Below are 12760 nucleotides of genomic sequence, written 5' to 3' on the forward strand. Positions count from 1 at the left end.
TAACAAAGCAAATGGGTAGAGAATTAGACCTGGGCAATAATGATGAGCAACACACACTGCTGGTGGTTTCTAAAAAAGAGGGAAGGGTTCATGTGAAAGGTTCTGAATTAAGAATTTAAACCCCGGCCATTTTTTACCGCAACCAGCTTCTATTAATAATAATAAATAATAATAACAATATTATATTTTTAAAGTGCCCAAGGTAGAAAACAAAACACATCAAACCATTACCTACTAATACATTATATAGACTTTAACCATATTCTATTATTTTCTAGCTTTAACTTTAGATTTATTACAAACAACGTTTTACACTTTACATTCTCTTCTCCAGAAACAGACAGTATATTTTATTTATTTATTTAACTAGGCATGTCAGTTAAGAACAAATTCTTATTTACAATGGTGGCCTACACCGGCCAAACCCGGACGACGCTGGGCCAATTGTGTGCCGTCGTTTGGGACTCCCAATCACGGCCGGTTGTGATACAGCCTGAATTGAACCAGTGTGTCTGTAGTGACGCCTCTAGCACTGAGTTGCAGTGGCTTACACCGCTGCGCCACTTGGGAGCCCCATGTATAGTTAATTTTAGAAGGAGAAAGGAGAAACTCATGTATTTCATCACCATATCCCAGAGACTGGTTAGTAAGGTAACCAAAACAGCCGCAAATGCATAGGTGCCTTTTTGTTTATTTGAAAGCTGTCAGAGGTTATGAGTATGAGCAATGTATGAAATCAGTATTGTCTTCACTGTCAGAAATATATAGTAGACTTACAGTATGACACTCAAAGTACAGTACGAGTCAACATTTTGGACACACCTAGTCATTCAAAGGCTTTTATTTATTTTACTATGTTCTACATTGTGGAATAATAGTGAAGACATAAAATCTATGAAATAACACATATGGAATTATGTCCAGACTTTGACTGGTAAATAAAATGTGGCCCTTAAGAAAAATGTTTATACCATTTGTATGCACCACCTACTACATCTCAAAATAATGAAGGTCGGCGTATGTAAAAATAATAATACTATGCTTACTGTATTTCTAATGTAAATTCCAGCGCCTTTTTTAATGAGATGGTTTCTAAACCCAGAGGCGCGATATCGCAAAACTTCCGGGAACGCTTGCGAAACAGACCAAGAAGACCAGGTCGTGGTTTAGGGTTTTGAGAAGTGAAAAATGATTCCTTAGTTGTTCATTTTCTCGAACTCTAAAGGCACAACCTAGATTCAAGTGAATGTCTTAAGTAGTTGAACATGGTATTACTCCAACCTCGTAAAAGTGTCAAACTGCACGTTTTATTTTCGTCAAAAAACAACTTTATATTGAAGGAGTACCTTTTGAGTTGACGGGTTGCACATGCGCAGTTTGGCGAGAGAGATTTTGCGCATGAGCTTAGCTAGCCAACGCCACCGTGCGTTATCGGGGATTTCTATTGGAGAAGCAGTTTCTGCCTCTCTTCACACTGTACTGTCTTCGACATGAGCGTATGAAGACTCTGACGTAGGTAGAACCTCGCGATGATTCCGGGAGGAGGGGAGTGTCAAATTCCAAAAGAGAAGAGAGGGAGAGGAGCGCAAAGGTGAGTTTGTAAACAGTATATTATTGTTAAAATGTACAATCCATATGTAATTCCGCTGAAAATGTGACAAGTATTGAAAGTCGTTAGAGTTACTGTGTTCGTTTCTAATGTTGTCGGCCATGAAATTTGAGTGGCCAATAAGTTGACAAAACTGTTGTGGTCTGTCTTCTCGCCCCGCACTCGAGTGCCAGCCTACCTACTTCAGCTTGCTCTAAGTTAACAAGTTGGTTAGCAGTTAGCAAAATAAAATGCCAACTAATGATTTATCAGCACTGCACGGTTGTATGACATGCTCCTGTTGTCATGCATGAAGTTCGTTGTTATTGAGGTTTTAGTACTGCACATTGCTTTTCCCTTACGGTGGTAGCGGCCTGTTCAAAGTTGGCACTGGGGAAAGATGTAGCTTATGATATCTCCCATATTTTGAGTGGAATCGTCATGAACCAATCACATTCTTCTGTCATAAGTGATTGACAGTTCACTGAGCGATAGGGTAACGAGAGGGTGCTGATTAACATGTCTGTACCCAATAATTGAAAAGAAAAGGCGGTCTCGTGCGGGAAAAGGCACGGCTTGTGAGCAAAAAGGGTACTCCGGTCTCAGCTACCGTGCTAAAACGCTAACTTGGCTAGACAGCTAATTTAACCTGTGTCTGAAGGTTTCAACTTTTAGCAAAAGTAATCGGGATTCTGCTTCTTAAAAATACAAGTTCATACCTTTTTAACTAACTAGACGTTTTCTTAATCACAATCATAAGAAATCCATACACCATGTGTTTCTAGCTGAAATAATAACTTGCATCAAGTCACAGTACACCAGTGCAACACAATAGCTACCTGATTATAAAAAATATATATATTTTCGAGGTGATTCAAATTCCTCAACATACCCTCCTACATTCTATTGCCAGTTGGGACTTTAACGTCAGCCATATATTTATAATACGGTTCTTAAATGTAGTAAGTAACGTTGATGGCTTGATCACAAGATACAACTGTTGAAGGTAATATATTTCTTTAACGCTGTTGAATATGCCGTTAATACGTGGTGCTACGCTAGTAAATAGCATTGATGACACCTATAAATATGGTTATAATGTACAACTATTACTTTGACATCTCATCCTCTAAGATAATGAGAATATTTGTATATTAATACATGTCGACAATTAGTAATATCTATCTATTTTTCTGCCATCATCGAAGCTATTTCACAGTTGACTACTATAATTTGCTGTCATTACCTTGTGTGGTTCTGTGATGCCTACATTCACAAGTATCTGTTTGGTCGTCTACTAAGTTAGTAAAGATATCAAATCTTATTTGTCACATGCGCCAAATACAACAGGTGTAGCAGAACTTACAGTGAAAAGTGTTAAAGTATTTACAAAAAATAAACTGAAGGGGAAAAATAAGCTGTCAATAAAAGCAGGTATCTGTAGTGTTGTAATGTGAGCTGGTGAATGTCCTTCTATCCATCTCCAAGCCGAGCTTTCATCACCAACATTATGTTTGGCTGGGGGGAAATCTCATCTTTACATGGGAATTTAGGTCATTCGGTTCTGATTTTAAGATCAATTCTGCCCGTTCGGGCAGCCACAAAGCACATTCCACCAAATATGGGATCTCTGGTTAAAGATTGAGCTTGGACTTTCGTTTGAATAACTCATGCCCATCCCTAATTGTGTTAGCTTTTAGGAATTCAACTACTATGTAAAATGTTATACATGATATACTTTTCTGTATTGGATTTATACTTGTGTATTGATCCATGAAAATGTGAAGAGGAATAAGAGACAGCAGTAAATGGCAGGTGGGTTTCATGCTCTAGGGTTTGTACACCACTTTTAATGCTTTGTTTCACCATTGCTCTGATTCACCCTTGTTTTCAATTGCTCCATTTGGATCCCACGCTAAGATTTAATGTTCTTTCCATCCAGTCTACTCTATACTAGATACAGGGTGTTAAATCAATCTAAAAGTTCATAGGCCAAATGCAGCCTACCAGTTGTTCATAACACTGATATCAAATGTCTTGGTTATTGGCCTAGTCTGTATTGTTTAAACGTTGTAGTTATAGCATCAAAACAACTTGGGCCAGCCAACACATTGCCATCCTTGTAAAAGCCGATGATCCATCTTATAAATAGACATCGTGTTTCCAATTTAATTGCAGAAAAACAGCACTGGGTCCCTGTATTGTCTATCTGCTCTGCCATGGATTTAGCTTAAAGACCTGGGCAGTTATGCAGATGCACATATAGGGTTTCATTTTATCCATTTTCCATTGACCAATACTCAGTTTCACTTGGGTTACAGACATGCATATTGGCATGTCATTGAAGCTTGTAAGTTTAACCCTCACAGGGTTGCACCTCAGGCAGCACCTCGCCTGTCCTGTGAGCTAAAGATGGCCTAAAGATGGCACTGTAGTGGATAGCTGCCTGACCAATTCTGCTATTTTGTGTTTTTTTTACCCTGATCTTGACGTTTTTTTATTTTTTTTACATTATGTTTCCGCCATAATTTCCTATGACCGCAAACTGCTTCTGGACATCAGAATCAGAGATCACTAACCTTGATTTGGATGAAGATTTCTACTTCATACTACTAAGTCTGTGAGCATCTAGACCGCCTTTGCCCTCTGTTTTGTTGGCGAACGTACAATCGGTAGAGAACAAACTGGTGATTTTAATGCAGGAAAACTGAAATCTGTTTAAACTCATTTTTACAAGCATGTCACCTGTGAAACTAGAGGCAACACAACTCTAGGTCATCTTTACTCCACACACAGAAACACACACAGGGCTCTCCCTCGCCCTCCCTTTGGCAAATCTGACCATAACTCTATCCTCCTCATCCCTGCTTACAAGCAAAAACTCAAACAGGATGTACCCTTGACGCATTCAATACGGAAGTGGTGAGATGAAGCGGATGCTAATTTACAGGATTGCTTCGCTAGCACAGACTGGAAATGTTCCGGGAATCATCCGATAGCTTTGAGGAGTTAATCACATCAGTCACCGGCTTCATTAATAAGTGCATTGACGACACCGTCCACACAGTGACCATACGTACTAGAGGTCGACCGATTTAATCGGAATGTCCGATTTAATTAGGGCCGATTTCAAGTTTTCATAAAAATCGATAATTTGCCTTTTTGGATGCCGATTATGGCTGATTACATTGCAATCCACGAGGAGACTGCGTGGCAGGCTGACCACCTGTTACGCGGGTGCAGCATCAAAAGGACCTTGTGGCTACAATGAGCCAAGGTAAGCTGCTGGCTAGCATTACATTTATCATATAAAAAAACAATCAATCTTCACAATCACTATTTAACTACACATGGTTGATGATATTACTAGGATAACTTCTCTAGGATAGGGGGCAGCATTTTCACGTTTGGATGAAAAGCATACCCAAATTCAACTGCCAGCTACTCATCCCCAGAAGATAAGATACGCATATTGTTAGTCGACATGGATAGAAAACACTCTGAAGTTTCTAAAGCTGTTTGAATCATGTCTGTGAGTATAACAGAACTGAGTTAGCAGGCGAAACCCTGAGGACAAACCATTCCGTTTTTTGTTGTTGTTGAGGTCACCCTCTTTTCAATGGATTTTCATTTGGAATACAGATTTCTAATTGACCTTCTTGGAGTTACTACCGCTTCCACTGGATGTCAACAGTCTTTAGAAATTAGTTGAGGGTTTTTCCTTTGTGTAATGAAGAAGTACGGCCATTTTGAATCAGGGTCACTTGAAGTGTCCTGTTAGATAGAGGCGCGTGACCAGAAAGCATGCTACAGATTGTTTTAATCCTGTATTGAACACAGATCATCCCGTCTTAAATTTTATTGATTATTTACGTTAAAAAAGACCTAAAGTTGTATTACAAAAGTAGTTTGAAATGTTTTGGCAAAGTTTACAGGTAACTTTTGAGATATTTTGTAGTCATGTCTCACGAGTTGGAACCGGTGTTTTTCTGGATCAAACGCGCCAAATAAATGGACATTTTGGATATATATTGACGGAATGTATCGAACAAAAGGACCATTTGTGATGTTTATGGGACATATTGGAGGGCCAACCACAGAAGCTCGTCAAAGGTAAGGCATGAATTATATTTTTATTTCTGCGTTTTGTGTCGCGCCTGCAGGGTTGAAATATGCTTATCTCTCTTTGTTTACAATGGTGCTAACTCAGATAATAGCATCGTTTGCTTTCGCCGAAAAGCCTATTTGAATTCTCACATGTTGGCTGGATTCACAGCCAGTGTAGCTTTAATTTGGTATCTTTCATGTGTGATTTAATGAAAGTTTGATTTTTATAGTATTTTATTTGAATTTGGCGCGCTGAATTGTCTCTGGCTTTTGGCCAAGTGAGACAGTAGTGTCCCGCCTAAACTCAGATTTTTGGATATAAATATGAACTTTACCGAACAAAATACTTGTATTGTGTAACATGAAGTCCTATGAGTGTCATCTGATGAAGATCATCAAAGGTTAGTGATTCATTTTAACTCTATTTCTGCTTTTTGTTACTCCTCTCTTTGGCTGGAACAATAGCTGTGTTTTTCTGTGGCTATGTACTGAGCTAACATAATCGCAAGGTGTGCATTCGCCGTAAATCCTTTTTGAAATCAGACACTTTGGCTGGATTAACGAGAAGTTTTTCTTTAAAATGGTGTTTAATACTTGTATGTTTGAGGAATTTTAATTATGAGATTTCTGTTGTTTTGAATTTGGCGCCCTGCAATTTCACTGGCTGTAGGTTAGGTGGGACGCTACCATCCCACATATCCCAGAGAAGTTAACTAGCTTGTCCTGCGTTGCATATAATCAATGCAGTGCCTGTTAATTTATCATCGAATCACAGCCTACTTCAACTTCGCCAAACAGGTGATGATTTAACAAAAGCGCTTTCGCGAAAAAAGCACAATCGTTGCAAAAATGTTCCTAACCATAAACATCAATGCCTTTCTTAAAATCAATACACAAGTATATAAAAAGAAAAACCTGCATATGTAGTTAAAAGAAGTTCAGGCAATATTAACTAGGGAAATTGTGTCACTTCTCTTGCTGAACGCAAGAATGCAAGCAGAGTTAGGGTATATGCAGCAGTTTGGGCCGCCTGGCTCGTTGCGAACTGTGTGAAGACCATTTCTTCCTAACAAAGATGTCATTAATTAGCCAGAATTTTACATAATTTTGACATAACATTGAAGGTTGTGCAATGTAATAGCAATATTTAGACTTTGGGTTGCCACCCATTCGATAAAATACGGAACGGTTCTGTATTTCACTGAAAGAATAAACGTTTTGTTTTCGAAGTGATAGTTTCTGGATTTGATCATATTAATGACCTAAGGCTCATATTTCTGTGTCTTTTATTATATTCTAATTCAGTATATGATTTGATATTTGATAGAGCAGTCTGACTGAGCGGTGGTAGGCAGCAGCAGGCTCGTAAGCATTCATTCAAACAGCACTTTACTGCGTTTGCCAGCAGCTCATATCAATGCTTGATGCACAGCTCTGTTTATAACTTCAAGCCTATCAACTCCCTAAGATTAGGCTGGCAATACTGAAGTGCCTATAAGAACATCCAATAGTCAAAGGTATATGAAATACAAATGGTATAGAGAGAAATAGTCGACGTGTCATAATAACTACAACCTAAAACTTCTTAACTGGGAATATTGAACCACAAGCTTTCATATGTTCTCATGTTCTGAGCAAGGAACTTAAACGCTTTCTTCTTGGCACATATTGCACTTTTACTTTCTTCTCCAACACTGTGTTTTTGCATTATTTACACCAAATTGAATGTGTTTCATTATTTACTTATTATAGTTGATCATTTATTTATTTGAGACTAAATTGATTTTATTTATGTATTATATTAAGTTAAAATAAGTGTTCATTGTTCATTCAGTATTGTTGTAATTGTCATTAATACAAATATATATATATTATATAAATCGGCTTTTTTTGGTCCTCCAATAATCAGTATCGGCGTTGAAAAATCAGAATCGTTCGACCTCTAGTCTTGGGTATGTCAGTATCAGCTTTGGACATCCTGGATTTTGGGGATTTTCTCTCATTCTTCCTAACAGATTTTCTCAATCTCTGTTAAATTGGATAGGGAGCGAAGGTGAACAACATTCTTAAAGCCTGTCCATAGATTGTCAATGGGATTTAAGTCGGCTTTGGCAGGGCCATTCAAGGACTTTCACATTCTTGTCCCAGCGTTGATTTGGCTGTATGCTTGGGGTCATTGTCCTTTTGGAATGTAAATCTTTGCCCCAGTCTAAGGTCGTTTGCAATCTGAAGCAGGTTTTCATCAAGGATTTGCCTGTATTTGGTTGTATTCATTGTTCCCTCTATCCTTACCAGTCTCCCAGTCCCTGCTGCTGAAAAGCATCCCCATAGCACGTTGCTGCCACCACCATGGTAGGGGATGGTGTTAGATGGGTGACGAGCTGTGCCTGGTTTTCTCCAGACATAGCGCTTTGCATTCAGGCCAAAGAGTCTCTGATATCTACGGGCAGTTCCTTGTATTTCATGGTACTGTTTCTGCTCTGACATGCACTGTTAACTGTGGGACCTAATATAGACCGGTATGTTTCATTCTTAATCATGTCCAAACAGTTGAATTGACCTCAGGTGGACTACAATCAAGTTGTAGTGACGTCTCAAGGATGATCAAAGGAAATTGGATGCACCTGAGCTCAATTTGGAGTGTCATAGCAAAGAGGTGTGAATACTAATGTACATGTAATAATTTCATGTTCAATAAATTTGCCACAATTTCTAAACATATTTTCACTTTGTCATTATGGGGTATTGTGTGTAGATGGGTGAGGAAAAACATATATTTAATCGATTTTAAATTCAGGCTATGACGCAACAATGTGGAAAAAGTCAACTGGTATGAATACTTTCTGAAGGTGCTGTTTTCTTACTCATTGTGTATTTATCCCTTTATACATTGTTTCTATATTTTTCTCACTGCATTGTTTTTGAAAGGCCTGTATGTCAGCATTTCACTGTTAGTCTAGACATGTTGTCGACGAAGCATGTGACATACATTTTGATTTGAGCTACCAAATACACTTGATCTCACAGTGAGTCAACCAATACATGACCACCACACACACACAACACCACCCCCAATCTATCTCCATCGGACTCCCCTCTGCCGCTGTCAACTCCTAGCCCGGTAGATTTCTGAGACCTCTGGCTCCCTGGCTGCAGGCAGAGAGAGGCTATTAATACAGTTTGTTTAGCTAGTTTCCTAGCAGGCCGCATCAAACACCGCGGCCCTCGGGCTGATTATAGCCCTCGACCCGCTCGACCTGCTCGCTCCCCAAGCTACACCTGCTGAGTCAGAGAAACCCAAGGTTCCGTCCTAAATGGCACCCTCTTCCCTTATGTAGTACACTACTTCTGACCAGAAACCCTATGAGTTCCCTACAGGCCATGGTCGAAAGCAGTGCACTACCTAGGGAATAGGGTGCCATTTGGGACGCATCCCAAGTTAACAGCGGTGGGGACATTGCCAGCAGGTTCAGAGAGTGACTGGAATAAGGCCTACTGGCCTGGCAGGCTTAGAGAGAGTGACTAGAATAAGGCCTACTGGCCCGGCAAGCTCAGAGAGAGTGACTAGAATAAGGCCTACTGGCAGCATCAGAGAGAGTGACTAGAATAGTGCCTACTAGTCCGGCAGGCTCAGAGAGAGTGACTAGAATAAGGCCTACTGGCAGGCTTAGAGAGAGTGACCAGAATAAGGCCTACAGCCCGGCAGGCTCAGAGAGAGTGACTAGAATAGAGCCCACTGGCCCGGCAGGCTCAGAAAGAGTGACTAGAATAGAGCCCACTGGCCCGGCAGGCTCAGAGAGAGTGACTGGAATAAGGCCTACTGGCCCGGCAGGCTCAGAGAGAGTGACTGGAATAGAGCCCACTGGCCCGGCAGGCTCAGAGAGAGTGACTAGAATAGAGCCCACTGGCCCGGCAGGCTCAGAGAGAGTGACTAGAATAGAGCCCACTGGCCCGGCAGGCTCAGAGAGAGTGACTGGAATAAGGCCCACTGGCCCGGCAGGCTCAGAGAGAGTGATTAGAATAGAGCCCACTGGCCCGGCAGGCTCAGAGAGAGTGACTAGAATAAGGCCTACTGGCCCGGCAGGCTCAGAGAGAGTGACTAGAATAGAGCCCACTGGACCGGCAGGCTCAGAGAGAGTGACTAGAATAGAGCCCACTGGCCCGGCAGGCTCAGAGAGAGTGACTAGAATAGAGCCCACTGGCCCGGCAGGCTCAGAGAGAGTGACTGGAATAAGGCCCACTGGCCCGGCAGGCTCAGAGAGAGTGACTAGAATAGAGCCCACTGGCCCGGCAGGCTCAGAGAGAGTGACTGGAATAAGGCCCACTGGCCCGGCAGATATTTCCATGTCACCTTGGATGAATGGAGGTAAAAAAAAAATTTGTGGACTGACTGAGGTTCTCACATGGATGGATCCCATGTCTGAAACGGATAGAATGAAATTGATCGATGTGTGTGTTAGGTTTTTGAATCCGACCATAATGTCAAATACATAATGTCAAATACATAGGCAAATGTGTCAAATACTTTTTCAAGTATTTGGGGTGTGCTTGATTTAGCTTGGGAGTTTGTGTCACTGTAACGGTTCCATTTGCTTCCATTGTACCAGGGCAAACGTGGCCTAAATCAAGTTAACCAGCTTCCTTTCTCTTGCTCCTTCCAGATGTTGCCTCCCCGCAGAGGATTCGCTCACAAACACAGCCAGTTAGTCCGCACCCTGACTGTAACGAGTTGCTGGTGTATGTTGTTTGTCGATGGACTGAACTCACACATCTCTGCCCAAATAGACCCAGAGTATTGTGTTTTAGTGTGAGCAGTGAGAGAGGCCTGACACCGGCCTGTTATATTGGCTCGCTGCTCTCTGCTCCACAGACAGGCTTTTGCAACACAAATGGCACCCTGTTCCCTACATAGTGTGCTACTTTTGATCAGAGCTGGCTGTGCAAAAGTAGTGCACTATATAGGGAATAGGGTGCTGAGCCCTGGTCTAAAGTAGTGCACTATATAGGGAATAGGGTGCCATTTGGGACACATCACAGCCTGTGGGGTCTGTTCAGAATGATTTTTGTATGTGTTCTGTTTCCTCCTTTGATCTAACTGAGAAGGGATGGGCCAGTCTGCTTTTTTACAGCCAGTCCACATGAAGCCATTCCTTTTTTTTCATTAGTAAATTAAGCAGAGATGGAGAGAGAGACGGAAAGGAAGAGAGACACATAATGGTTAATATTACAACCCAGCCCTGACCGCATGATATACTCTTGAGTCTGCCTTGCCTTCCACTCGCAAGAGAAGCTCAAGGCAGGCTGCTAAAATGATTTCGGCTGCTTGGCTCTGGGCGAGTAACTGGTGTGTCAGAGTTGGGAGAGAACATCGGACTAGGGGGAGAGAAGAAACATGGACTGACTTCAATACTGGAAAGTGGCCCACACATTGTAGGTTATTATCTGTCCCACTTGATCATAAGTGCTAATAAAACTAGTGGTCTATAAAAGGTTTTAAGACAAGTACTAGGCTATGTAGCAATGTGTTACAGTTGGCTAGCATATACTGGCATATATATATATATATACAGTATATCACAAAAGTGAGTACACCCCTCACATTTTTGTAAATATTTGAGTATATCTTTTCATGTGACAACACTGAAGAAATGACACTTTGCTACAATGTAAAGTAGTGAGTGTACAGCTTGTATAACAGTGTAAATTTGCTGTCCCCTCAAAATAACTCAACACACAGCCATCAATGTCTAAACCGCTGGCAACAAAAGTGAGTACACCCCTAAGTGAAAATGTCCAAATTGGGCCCAATTAGCCATTTTCCCTCCCCGGTGTCATGTGACTCGTTAGTGTTACAAGGTCTCAGGTGTGAATGGGGAGCAGGTGTATTAAATTTGGTGTTATCGCTCTCACACTCCCTCATACTGACTGGTCACTGGAAGTTCAACATGGCACCTCATGGCAAAGAACTCTCTGAGGATCTGAAAATGTTTTTTGTTGCTCTACATAAAGATGGCCTGGGCTATAAGAAGATTGCCAAGACCCTGAAACTGAGCTGCAGTACGGTGGCCAAGACCATACAGTGGTTTAACTGGACAGGTTCCACTCAGAACAGGCCTCGCCATGGTCGACCAAAGAAGTTGAGTGCACGTGCTCAGCGTCATATCCAGAGGTTGTCTTTGGGAAATAGACGTATGAGTGCTGCCAGCATTGCTGCAGAGGTTGAAGGGGTGGGGGGTCAGCCTGTCAGTGCTCAGACCATACGCCGTACACTGCATCAAATTGATCTGCATGGCTGTCGTCCCAGAAGGAAGCCTCTTCTAAAGATGATGCACAAGAAAGCCCGCAAACAGTTTGCTGAAGACAAGCAGACTAAGGACATGGATTACTGGAACCATGTCCTGTGGTCTGATGAGACCAAGATAAACTTATTTGGTTCAGATGGTGTCAAGCGTGTGTGGCGGCAACCAGGTGAGGAGTACAAAGACAAGTGTGTCTTGCCTACAGTCAAGCATGGTGGTGGGAGTGTCATGGTCTGGGGCTGCAAGAGTGCTGCCGGCACTGGGGAGCTACAGTTCTTTGAGGGAACCATGAATGCCAACATGTACTGTGACATACAGAAGCAGAGCATGATCCCCTCCCTTCAGAGACTGGGCCGCAGGGTAGTATTCCAACATGATAACGGCCCCAAACACACCTCCAAGACGACCACTGCCTTGCTAAAGAAGCTGAGGGTAAAGGTGATGGACTGGCCAAGCATGTCTCCAGACCTAAACCCTATTGAGCATCTGTGGGGCATCCTCAAACAGAAGGTGGAGGAGTGCATGGTCTCTAACATCCACCAACTCTATGATGTCGTCATGGAGGAGTGGAAGAGGACTCCAGTGGCAACCTGTGAAGTTCTGGTGAACTCCATGCCCAAGAGGGTTAAGGGCAGTGCTGGAAAATGATGGTGGCCACACAAAATATTGACACTTTGGGCCCAATTTGGACATTTTCACTTAGGGGTGTACTCACTTTTGTTGCCAGCGGTTTAGACATTAATGGCTGTGTATTGAGTTATTTTGA

The 12760-nt window shown here is 41.9% G+C and overlaps 1 protein-coding gene across 1 annotated transcript in view; it reads left to right on the forward strand.

Annotated features, from left to right (window-relative positions):
- The first annotated feature begins 1505 nt into the window (after positions 1–1505).
- Positions 1506–12760, forward strand: part of LOC129829617 (cyclic AMP-dependent transcription factor ATF-7-like) — a 41678-nt gene continuing 30423 nt past the window's right edge. The window contains exon 1 of the mRNA XM_055891415.1: positions 1506–1591. The gene's annotated coding sequence lies outside the window, so the exon portion shown is untranslated. The remainder of the gene's footprint in view (positions 1592–12760) is intronic.

Source organism: Salvelinus fontinalis, chromosome 31 (assembly GCF_029448725.1).
Source record: "Salvelinus fontinalis isolate EN_2023a chromosome 31, ASM2944872v1, whole genome shotgun sequence".
Taxonomy (NCBI): domain Eukaryota; kingdom Metazoa; phylum Chordata; class Actinopteri; order Salmoniformes; family Salmonidae; genus Salvelinus; species Salvelinus fontinalis.